This window comes from Petromyzon marinus, chromosome 62 (genome assembly GCF_048934315.1).
Source record: "Petromyzon marinus isolate PM22_M1 ecotype Great Lakes invasive population chromosome 62, UKy_Petmar_22M1.pri1.0, whole genome shotgun sequence".
In the NCBI taxonomy this organism is placed as follows: Eukaryota; Metazoa; Chordata; class Hyperoartia; order Petromyzontiformes; family Petromyzontidae; genus Petromyzon; species Petromyzon marinus.
The window spans coordinates 66,626-79,856 of NC_133728.1; positions in this window are offsets into that span (position 1 = coordinate 66,626).

A 13,231-nucleotide genomic window follows, 5' to 3' on the forward strand; every position below is an offset into this window, starting at 1 on the left:
AGAATACGGTCATATAATCTGGAGAATGCTGTCATATAATCAGGAGAATACGGTTATAAAATCTGGAGAATACGGTCATATAATCTGCAGAATACGGTCATATAATCTGCAGAATACGGTCATATAATCTGGAGAATGCTGTCATATAATCAGGAGAATACGGTCATAAAATCTGGAGAATACGGTCATATAATCTGGAGAACACTGTCATATAATCTGGAGAACACTGTCATATAATCAGGAGAATACGGTCATATAATCTGGAGAATACGGTCATATAATCTGGAGATTACGGTCATATAATCTGCAGAATACGGTCATATAATCTGGAGAATACGGTCATAAAATCTGGAGATTACGGTCATATAATCTGCAGAATACGGTCATATAATCAGGAGAATACGGTCATAAAATCTGGAGAATACGGTCATATAATCTGGAGAACACTGTCATATAATCAGGAGAATACGGTCATATAATCTGGAGAATACGGTCATATAATTTGGAGAATGCTGTCATATAATCAGGAGAATACGGTCATAAAATCTGGAGAATACGGTCATATTATCTGGTGAATACGGTCATATAATCTGGAGAATACGGTCATAAAATCTGGAGAATACGGTCATATAATCTGGAGAACACTGTCATATAATCAGGAGAATACGGTCATATAATCTGGAGAATACGGTCATATAATCTGGAGATTACGGTCATATAATCTGCAGAATACGGTCATATAATCTGGAGAATACGGTCATAAAATCTGGAGATTACGGTCATATAATCTGCAGAATACGGTCATATAATCAGGAGAATACGGTCATAAAATCTGGAGAATACGGTCATATAATCTGGAGAACACTGTCATATAATCAGGAGAATACGGTCATATAATCTGGAGAATACGGTCATATAATTTGGAGAACACTGTCATATAATCAGGAGAATACGGTCATATAATCTGGAGAATATGGTCATATAATCTGGAGAATACGGTCATATATTCTGCAGAATACGGTCATATAATCTGGAGAATGCTGTCATATAATCAGGAGAATACGGTCATAAAATCTGGAGAATACGGTCATATAATCTGGTGAATACGGTCATATAATCTGGAGAACACTGTCATATAATCTGGAGATTACGGTCATAAAATCTGGAGAATACGGTCATATAATCTGGAGAACACTGTCATATAATCAGGAGAATACGGTCATATTATCTGGAGAATACGGTCATATAATCTAGAGAATACGGTCATATAATCTGGAGAATACGGTCATATAATCTGCAGAATACGGTCATATAATCTGGAGAATGCTGTCATATAATCAGGAGAATACGGTCATAAAATCTGGAGAATACGGTCATATAATCTGCAGAATACGGTCATATAATCTGCAGAATACGGTCATATAATCTGGAGAATGCTGTCATATAATCAGGAGAATACGGTCATAAAATCTGGAGAATACGGTCATATAATCTGGAGAACACTGTCATATAATCTGGAGAACACTGTCATATAATCAGGAGAATACGGTCATATAATCTGGAGAATACGGTCATATAATCTGGAGAACACTGTCATATAATCAGGAGAATACGGTCATATTATCTGGAGAATACGGTCATATAATCTGGAGAATACGGTCATATAATCTGGAGAATACGGTCATATAATCTGCAGAATACGGTCATATAATCTGGAGAATGCTGTCATATAATCAGGAGAATACGGTCATAAAATCTGGAGAATACGGTCATATAATCTGCAGAATACGGTCATATAATCTGCAGAATACGGTCATATAATCTGGAGAATGCTGTCATATAATCAGGAGAATACGGTCATAAAATCTGGAGAATACGGTCATATAATCTGGAGAACACTGTCATATAATCTGGAGAACACTGTCATATAATCAGGAGAATACGGTCATATAATCTGGAGAATACGGTCATATAATCTGGAGATTACGGTCATATAATCTGCAGAATACGGTCATATAATCTGGAGAATACGGTCATAAAATCTGGAGATTACGGTCATATAATCTGCAGAATACGGTCATATAATCAGGAGAATACGGTCATAAAATCTGGAGAATACGGTCATATAATCTGGAGAACACTGTCATATAATCAGGAGAATACGGTCATATAATCTGGAGAATACGGTCATATAATTTGGAGAACACTGTCATATAATCAGGAGAATACGGTCATATAATCTGGAGAATATGGTCATATAATCTGGAGAATACGGTCATATATTCTGCAGAATACGGTCATATAATCTGGAGAATGCTGTCATATAATCAGGAGAATACGGTCATAAAATCTGGAGAATACGGTCATATAATCTGGTGAATACGGTCATATAATCTGGAGAACACTGTCATATAATCTGGAGAATACGGTCATAAAATCTGGAGAATACGGTCATATAATCTGGAGAACACTGTCATATAATCAGGAGAATACGGTCATATAATCTGGAGAATACGGTCATATAATCTGGAGAACACTGTCATATAATTAGGAGAATACGGTCATATTATCTGGAGAATACGGTCATATAATCTGGAGAATACGGTCATATAATCTGGAGAATACGGTCATATAATCTGCAGAATACGGTCATATAATCTGGAGAATGCTGTCATATAATCAGGAGAATACGGTCATAAAATCTGGAGAATACGGTCATATAATCTGCAGAATACGGTCATATAGTCTGCAGAATACGGTCATATAATCTGGAGAATGCTGTCATATAATCAGGAGAATACGGTCATAAAATCTGGAGAATACGGTCATATAATCTGGAGAACACTGTCATATAATCTGGAGAATACGGTCATAAAATCAGGAGAATACGGTCATATAATCTGGAGAATACGGTCATATAATCTGGAGAATACGGTCATATAATCTGGAGAATACGGTCATATAATCTGGAGAATACGGTCATATAATCTGGAGAATACTGTCACATAATCTGGAGAATACGGTCATATAATCTGGAGAATACGGTCATATAATCTGGAGAATACGGTCATATAATCTGGAGAATACGGTCATATAATCTGGAGAATACGGTAATATAATGGACACGCGGAGCAGTAACGCGCTCAAGCGCTCGTTGTTGCAGAGCTTCGCGTTTCGATTCCAGCAGGGCGCCCGAGTTAATACTGCGGGAAGTCTGCTTCACTCAGAGTGGACGCTAAAGCTCCTGTGATGTCATTCGAAGAAGAGTAGGCCGCGTGTGCCGGCGTCACGGTACAAATTTGGCGACTGTTGGAAATTTTACTCCGCAAATTAATCAATTTGGAAAAACCACGCAGCAACGTCGCCCGCTACCGGCTGACTAATGCCCTCGTGCAGACCGACGCTCAGTCAGCTTGTGCCACACAGAGACAGCCACCACCGGGGTCCCTTTGAAGGTTTGCAATGAGGTGGGAGGTAAGGCGCTTTGAGTTGCTGAATCACTCAAATAAGCGCCAGATAAACGCAAATATGAACATTAGCATGCATGTCAAAAGCTGCGCTGGATCGCTCTGTCGCTGGGAGCATGGACACACATCGAGACCCGGACACACATCGAGACCCATACACACGGACACACATAGAGAACCATACACACACACGGACACACATAGAGAACCATACACACAGATGCACATAGACACCCATACACACACGGACACGCATCGAGACCCATACACATGGGCACACATACAGACCCATACACACACACGGACACACATTGATACCCATACACACACACGGACACACATAGAGACCCATACACACACGGACACACATAGAGACCCATACACACACACGGACACACATTGAGACCCATACACACACACGGACACACATAGAGACCCATACACACACACGGACACACATAGAGACCCATACACACACACGGACACACATAGAGACCCATACACACACACGGACAGACATCTAGACCCATACACACACACGGACAGACATCTAGACCCATACACACACACGGACACACATAGAGAGCCATACACACACATGGACACACATCGACACCCATACACACGGACACACATAGAGACCCATACACACACGGACACACATCGAGACCCATACACACGGACACACATACAGACCCATACACACACGGACACACATACAGACCCATACACACACACGGACACACATAGAGACCCATACACACACACGGACACACATAGAGACCCATACACACACGGACAGACATCTTGACCCATACACACACGGACGCACATAGAGACCCATACACACACACGGACACACATTGAGACCCATACACACACAGACACACAAAGAGACACATACACACACGGACAGACATAGAGACCCATACACACACGGACGCACATAGAGACCCATACACACACGGACAGACATCTAGACCCATACACTCACACGGACACACATTGAGACCCATACACACACACAGACACACAAAGAGACACATACACACACGAACAGACATAGAGACCCATACACACAGACGCACATAGAGACCCATACACACACACGGACACACATTGAGACCCATACACACACACGGACACACATACAGACCCATAAAGACGCATAGTGATTCGTAGGGACAGATGCATATACATTCGACATTTAAGAGACCCATAGACATACATAGAAACATAGACGCAACATTCATTTAGAGGCCATATATACACACATACCCACAAATGATGATCATAATCAACCTTTTCCTATTCACTGCACATTACTTTTCGCTCCATCTCCGTGATGGGCGTCCTCATTGATGTGTTGTGCTACCTTTGGCTGCCACTCCATCACCAGGCTTATCCATTGGTAATCGTCTCGTCAGGCGACGTGCTCTTTGCGATCACCTATTATGGTGACGTTGCTGCTGCTGCAGATGACGATGACAAAAATGATGATCTTGATGATGCTGCTGCCAGCTTAATGATAATGGCTGTGCTGCTCGATGCTGATGATGCTGATGATTGTAATTTGTGTTTAATGATGACCCTGTCGCTCGCGGCTGTTTGACGTTAAATCGAAATCTCATCAGAGACCCTCATGTTGCTTGCACGAACTGTTGGGGCGAGGGCTGTTGGCGAGCGCCTATTAAGGCTCTAAGAGTGCTCAGAGGTGGTGTGGCCAGATTCACGGCCAGCGGTCTTCATCTCCCGCAGTGCTGCTGTTTGACGCACCGCACTGGGTACTCGCCACTGAGGTTAGTCGCAGTTTGCAATGAAACGAAGGAAATTGGTTCATTGAAATGCACTGATGACTGTGCCACCACTCCTCACATAAACCGTGATGTCCTTCAGTTTCAGTTTCATTGATTTGGTATAGCCCTGTGAGCCATTCGGCTCTTGAATCGGGTGCAACCGCAACAAACAAAAAACAAAAAACACGAACAAGAAAACATCTTAAAGTGACTATGTGACTGTGCAAACAGAAAATCCAGGAAAAAAACAGCAAAATATTCCTGAAAAAGCACCATACACCAATGCTGTGTGCAAAAATCCCGGTGGGATGCAAGTCAAACAACAACAACAACCACAAGACAACTTAGATTAAGGCCATCAGTCTAACTCCGTACTACAACAAACATGGCCAAACCAAAAAAGTTTTCGACATCACCAAAATAAACCCATAAAAGCAATGTGAGCCGTACACGAAGACGCACACAGACACGGAGTTTAGACAAACACACACAGACACACGGAGTTTAGACAAACACACACAGAGACACGGAGTTTAGACAAACACACAGAGACACGGAGTTTAGACAAACACACACAGAGACACGGAGTTTAGACAAACACACGCAGAGACACGGAGTTTAGACAAACACACACAGAGACACGGAGTTTAGACAAACACACACAGAGACACGGAGTTTAGACAAACAGACACGGAGTTAAGACAAACACACACAGAGACACGGAGTTTAGACACACACAGAGATACACGGAGTTTAGACAAACACACACACAGACACGGAGTTTAGACAAACACACACAGAGACACGGAGTTTAGACAAACACACAGAGACACGGAGTTAAGACAAACACACACAGAGACACGGAGTTTAGACAAACACACAGAGACACGGAGTTTAGACAAACACACACAGACACAGAGTTTAGACAAACACACAGAGACACGGAGTTTAGACAAACACACAGAGACACGGAGTTTAGACAAACATACACAGAGATACACGGAGTTTAGACAAACACACACAGAGACACGGAGTTTAGACAAACACACACAGACACGGAGTTTAGACAAACACACACAGAGACACGGAGTTTAGACAAACACACACAGAGACACGGAGTTTAGACAAACACACACACAGACACGGAGGTTAGACAAACACACACAGACACGGAGTTTAGACAAACACACACAGAGATACACGGAGTTTAGACAAACACACACACAGACACGGAGTTTAGACAAACACACACAGACACGGAGTTTAGACAAACACACACAGAGACACGGAGTTTAGACAAACACACACAGAGACACGGAGTTTAGACAAACACACACAGACACGGAGGTTAGACAAACACACACAGACACGGAGTTTAGACAAACACACACAGAGATACACGGAGTTTAGACAAACACACACACAGACACGGAGTTTAGACAAACACACACAGAGACACGGAGTTTAGACAAACACACAGAGACACGGAGTTAAGACAAACACACAAAGACACGGAGTTTAGACAAACACACAGAGACACGGAGTTTAGACAAACACACACAGACACAGAGTTTAGACAAACACACACAGAGACACGGAGTTTAGACAAACACACACAGAGATACACGGAGTTTAGACAAACACACACAGACACGGAGTTAAGACAAACACACACAGAGACACGGAGTTTGGACAAACACACAGAGATACACGGAGTTTAGACAAACACACACAGAGACACGGAGTTTAGACAAACACACACAGAGACACGGAGTTTAGACAAACACACACACAGACACGGAGGATAGACAAACACACACAGACACGGAGTTTAGACAAACACACACACAGACACGGAGTTTAGACAAACACACACAGAGACACGGAGTTTAGACAAACACACAGAGACACGGAGTTAAGACAAACACACACAGAGACAATGAGTTTAGACAAACACACAGAGACACGGAGTTTAGACAAACACACACAGACACAGAGTTTAGACAAACACACACAGAGACACGGAGTTTAGACAAACACACAGAGACACGGAGTTTAGACAAACACACACAGAGATACACGGAGTTTAGACAAACACACACAGAGACACGGAGTTTAGAAAAACACACACAGACACGGAGTTTAGACAAACACACACAGAGACACGGAGTTTAGACAAACACACACAGACACACGCAGTTTAGACAAACACGCACACAGACACGGAGTTTAGACAAACACACACACAGACACACGGAGTTTAGACAAACACACAGACACGGAGTTTAGACAAACACACACACAGACACGGAGTTTAGACAAACACACAGACACGGAGTTTAGACAAACACACACAGAGACACGGAGTTAAGACAAACACACAGACACGGAGTTTAGACAAACACACAGAGACACGGAGTTTAGACAAACACATACAGAGACACGGAGTTTAGACAAACACACACACAGACACGGAGTTTAGGCAAACACGCACAGACACGGAGTTAAGACAACACACACACAGAGACACGGAGTTTAGACAAACACACAGACACGGAGTTTAGACAAACACACACAGAGACACGGAGTTTAGACAAACACACGCAGAGACACGGAGTTTAGACAAACACACACAGAGACACAGAGTTTAGACAAACACACACAGACACACGGAGTTTAGACAAACACACACACACAGATACACGGAGTTTAGACAAACACACACAAAGATACACGGAGTTTATAAAAAAACGCACACAGACACGGAGTTAAGACAAACACACACAGACACGGAGTTTAGACAAACACACACAGACACGGAGTTAAGATAAACACACATAGACACGGAGTTTAGACAAACACACACAGAGACACGGAATTTAGACAAACACACACAGACACGGAGTTTAGACAAACACACAGAGACACGGAGTTTAGACAAACACACACAGACACACGGAGTTTAGACAAACACACAGAGATACGGAGTTAAGACAAACACACACAGACACGGAGTTTAGACAAACACACACAGAGACACGGAGTTTAGACAAACACACACAGACACACGGAGTTAAGACAAACACACACAGAGACACGGAGTTTAGACAAAAACACACAGACACGGAGTTTAGACAAACACACACACAGACACACGAAGTTTAGACAAACACACACAGAGATACACGGAGGTTAGACAAACACACACAGAGACACGGAGTTTATACAAACACACACAGAGACACGGAGTTTAGACAAACACACACGAGATACACGGAGTTTAGACAAACACACACAGAGACACACGGAGTTTAGACAAACACGCACACAGAGACACGGAGTTTAGACAAACACGCACACAGACAAGGAGTTTAGACAAACACACAGAGACACGGAGTTTAAACAAACACACACAGAGACACAGAGGTTAGACAAACACACACATAGATACACGGAGTTTAGACAAACACACACAGATACACGGAGTTTAGACAAACACACACAGAGACACGGAGGTTAGACAAACACACACATAGATGCACGGAGTTTAGACAAACACACAGAGATACACGGAGTTTAGACAAACACACACAGAGATACACGGAGTTTAGACAAACACACACAGATACACGGAGTTTAGACAAACACACACAGAGACACGGAGGTTAGACAAACACACACATAGATGCACGGAGTTTAGACACACACAGAGATACACGGAGTTTAGACAAACATACACAGAGACACGGAGTTTAGACAAACACACACATAGATGCACGGAGTTTAGACAAACACACAGAGATACACGGAGTTTAGACAAACACACACAGAGATACACGGAGTTTAGACAAACACACACAGATACACGGAGTTTAGACAAACAGACACAGAGACACGGAGGTTAGACAAACACACACATAGATACACGGAGTTTAGACACACACAGAGATACACGGAGTTTAGACAAACAGACACAGAGACACGGAGGTTAGACAAACACACACATAGATACACGGAGTTTAGACACACACAGAGATACACGGAGTTTAGACAAACATACACAGAGATACACGGAGTTTAGACACACACAGAGATACACGGAGTTTAGACAAACACACACAGAGATACACGGAGTTTAGACAAACACACACAGATACACGGAGTTTAGACAAACACACACAGAGATACACGGAGTTTAGACAAACATACACAGAGATACACGGAGTTTAGACACACACAGAGATACACGGAGTTTAGACAAACACACACAGAGATACACGGAGTTTAGACAAACACACACAGATACACGGAGTTTAGACAAACACACACAGAGATACACGGAGTTTAGACAAACATACACAGAGATACACGGAGTTTAGACACACACAGAGATACACGGAGTTTAGACAAACATACACAGATACACGGATTCAGGAGAGACGGGGAGAGGAGCCGCACGGGACGAACCCGCCCGGGCGGGCACCGGCGAGGATCAGGATGAAGGTCGCGTGGAACCGCGGCCTCATTTCGGACCCCCACAGCGCAGGGACCCGGCAGGGAGTTCCAACGAGAGATAGAGGCAGGACCCTTCTTGCGGGATCCGTCGACGGTGGAGGAGACGCGAGGACTCATGGAGATGATGGAGTTGAGGAGGAGGAGGAGGATGATGATGGAGACTCCGACTCGTGGATGATAAAGCGGCGACTGGACCCCGAGAGTCACGAACCCCCCCCCCACACCCCCAACTGCCCCCTCTGTTGACGAAGTTTAATTAACGGGTGGCTCAGCCTGGGGCTCCCATCGTTGATCACTGCGACCACCACTTCCACTCAGCTCGAGATTTCATCTCGTCATTCTCTCTTCATCATCGTCGTCGTCATGCTCCTCCTCGAATCAAAATCACCCTCCTCTCATTCTCTCGCGGACAGATTTACGAATGGATTCTGCATCCCGTAACACGGCCCGCACATCCGGCAAGAAAGGCTGTGTACACGCACGTCCTAGTCAAGGCCCAGTGTGCATTGTTTAATGAAGGATGGACTTGGCCCTGTCATATGAATGTGGAACGATACATCTGGCTCAGTAGAACAAACAGAGTTGAGCACACCACGTGTTTGCTTGGATGAGGCCGTCATCCAGCAGTGGATTCAGCGAGAGGCTGGATGTACATGCATGCACACGTGATTGTTTTGGGACAATTCTTGTTGAGTCGGTTCTGTGGGCGGCAATAGCGGTTCGTAGTGCAATGGTGAGCGCACTATGAACCTCGGCAACACAAGTTCGATTCCCGCTCACAACCGTGGAACACCATTGGCGAATATCTGAACCGGTTCAGGGCCTCCCCTAGGGTCAACTCAGCCTTAAATGAGTACTTGGTGCGGTGTGCATCATTGGGACCTGCATCAAGGGGTCTTGGCGGCCTATAGGATGGCTCCACACTCCTCCACGGGGCTCTCCCCTGTTTGTCTAATGTACGGGCGGGAGCAGGAGCTTCCCAGAGAGTCAACTGGGCAAAGCCTCCAATACACGACGGGACGTACCCGTGACATTGCAGGTTACGCTCGAGTGGGTGTTGGAAGCACGTGCGGCGGCGGAGGAAAATGCCACCAGAACACAATCCGCTAGTGAGAAGAATGTCGGGCGTCGCAAGCACGTGCTTCCTTCGGCAGTCGGGGGAAAGGTGCGACTGCATTGCTCGCAGGTGCCCCTGCGTACATCGCCAAAATTGCACCGCCCAACTCGCGAGAGCTGGTCTAAATTGTAGAGGTGAATCAGCCACAGTGCGTGCGAGTACAGGTGGGGCGTCGCCGTTGGTTTGTTCACCCATCACGCCTCAAACCATAGTCCATCCCCACCACATCATCACATCTGCATGTCCTGTACGGCCGGGGTCTGGAGTGTCCGACGTGCCAGGGCAGCTGTCCAAAGTAACTGTGCGACCCGAAAAACGCATTGTGCCGCCCACAGAATGCCACCCTCTGAGTCGCAGAGGCCCACAAACCTCCGCTAGATGCAATGGACCGGCATCAAGGACCCGATCGAAAAGTTTACGGCTACGTTGATGGCTCTCCAAACCACGAAGATGGACTATCTTAATAATAATTATCAGAGTATGTTTTTTGTTTGCATTCTGACCACGAGTATTGTGGTTAATGCAGACATTATTCCTTGTAAAAGGTTTCAGTTTGGTGTTTTAACATCTTAACATCTGTTTTGTTGCCAAAAAAGAGGGGAAAACCTATTCTCATGGACTATCTTTTCTCACGTCCAATCATTGTTGTGTTCCTTGGTGCGGTTGTTCATTCGTTGCAAGATGGCTTACACCACTCACTCGTCATATTGTTGTTCTTCATTGCGAAAGTCGTGCGTCAGGTTCTCTTCGATGTGGATGTGTTTTGTCATTCTGCCCCTCTTCGATGTGGATGTGTTTTGTCATTCTGCCCCAATTGTTGATATTTTATAAAGTTCTTAGTATTAGCTGGGATGGCTACATTTTTAAGAGGTGGGGGGTGTAATGACAGTAGTCAAACTATGGTGTGAGTGGACTAGTGGCTACGGGAGGTAATGACAGTCACCCTGCAGTACGAATGGACTGGTGGCTACGGAAATGATCGAGAATAGGAGCATGGCCAGGTGGTGACAGAAGAGGACAGTGGAGTCAGCTGGTAGAGCAAGTGGTCTAGGACCAGCGAGAAGGTTCGGGAATGGGGGCGTGGCTTCGGACCGTATATAAGGGAGATGCACGGGAGACTCGGGGCTGTTGCAGTGGGGTCTGCGCCTCTGTGAGTGTGAGCACGTGGCTCGTGAATAAAGAAGGCCTTCCTAGGACAGTCCGTCAGAGTCGTCCTTACACAAGTAACGAATTGGCACGTTCTGTTTGTGACATAAAATACTAAATTGTCTGTCGGATGGTGGCAGGTTTAAGGACACATTTATATTTACGTGATCTAATCCAAAAAACGTATATTATGGATATTGGTCGCGAAAGCCTACGTTTTAAGTTTAATTATAGATTTTTTTTAAAGGATAGTTGCCACAATGAATCATTGTGTTTTAAAGGACTTCTTGTGCTAAGCATTCACACACGCACCGATTCTCACTTAAATAGTTAGCCAGTTGTTTTATTGTTTTGCGAGTGGTGTAATACTAACCAAGATATATCAGGAAGTTGTGTTTCCGTGGTGATTACACATTGGTCCTAAACTGCGATGTGGTGGAACACGTCTGTCTACCCATACACCAGGCCATCAAGAACCTTCCGCACCACCGTTTGAGGTCGCTCAACCTTCGACAAAGTGAGTTCAACCCTGATGGTGGTCGGATAGCAGCAATGGACTTCCACAAGAAGTCACGAACACCTCGTGAGAGGAGACCCTGGCTGCGATCTCCTGCCGATAAGCTCATGGACCACAAATCCTGAACCGCATCGTCCAGTGTGCAAACCATGGCAGAAAACCAAGCGCATGAGGGGGAAACGCTTCATCCCACACAGATGGAACAGGTGGAGTCCACACTTTTGCTGTGCCTGAGGTATGGCACCTCGACGCCTACAGGACATGACTTTCACAGCATCTGTGTGGTGATCCACCAACCCTTGCTGCTGCCTCCTCCACAACACTGGGCCACAGCTGTCACGTGCAGCAGCGTAGCCACCATCACCATGGCCTCACGGCTGTGGTTTGCAGTCTGCCAATTGAAGTCTGCCATGGACCTTCACTCCGTTCACAGGTTGTTTAATATCCTACCGTGCCATGAGTACACATGTCATAAGACACCGACTCATGATACACGTAAAACAATCGAAGAATACACTATTTACAATTAATGTAAATGTAGGCTTATTGGGTAAACATCACTATACAAATGAGTCAATTCGAGAAATAATACAAACGGGAGTAAACAATTATAGAAAAAAATCACCGCATTTACAGACCCACATTTGTGCTAGTTCAACCAACCACATGGGAG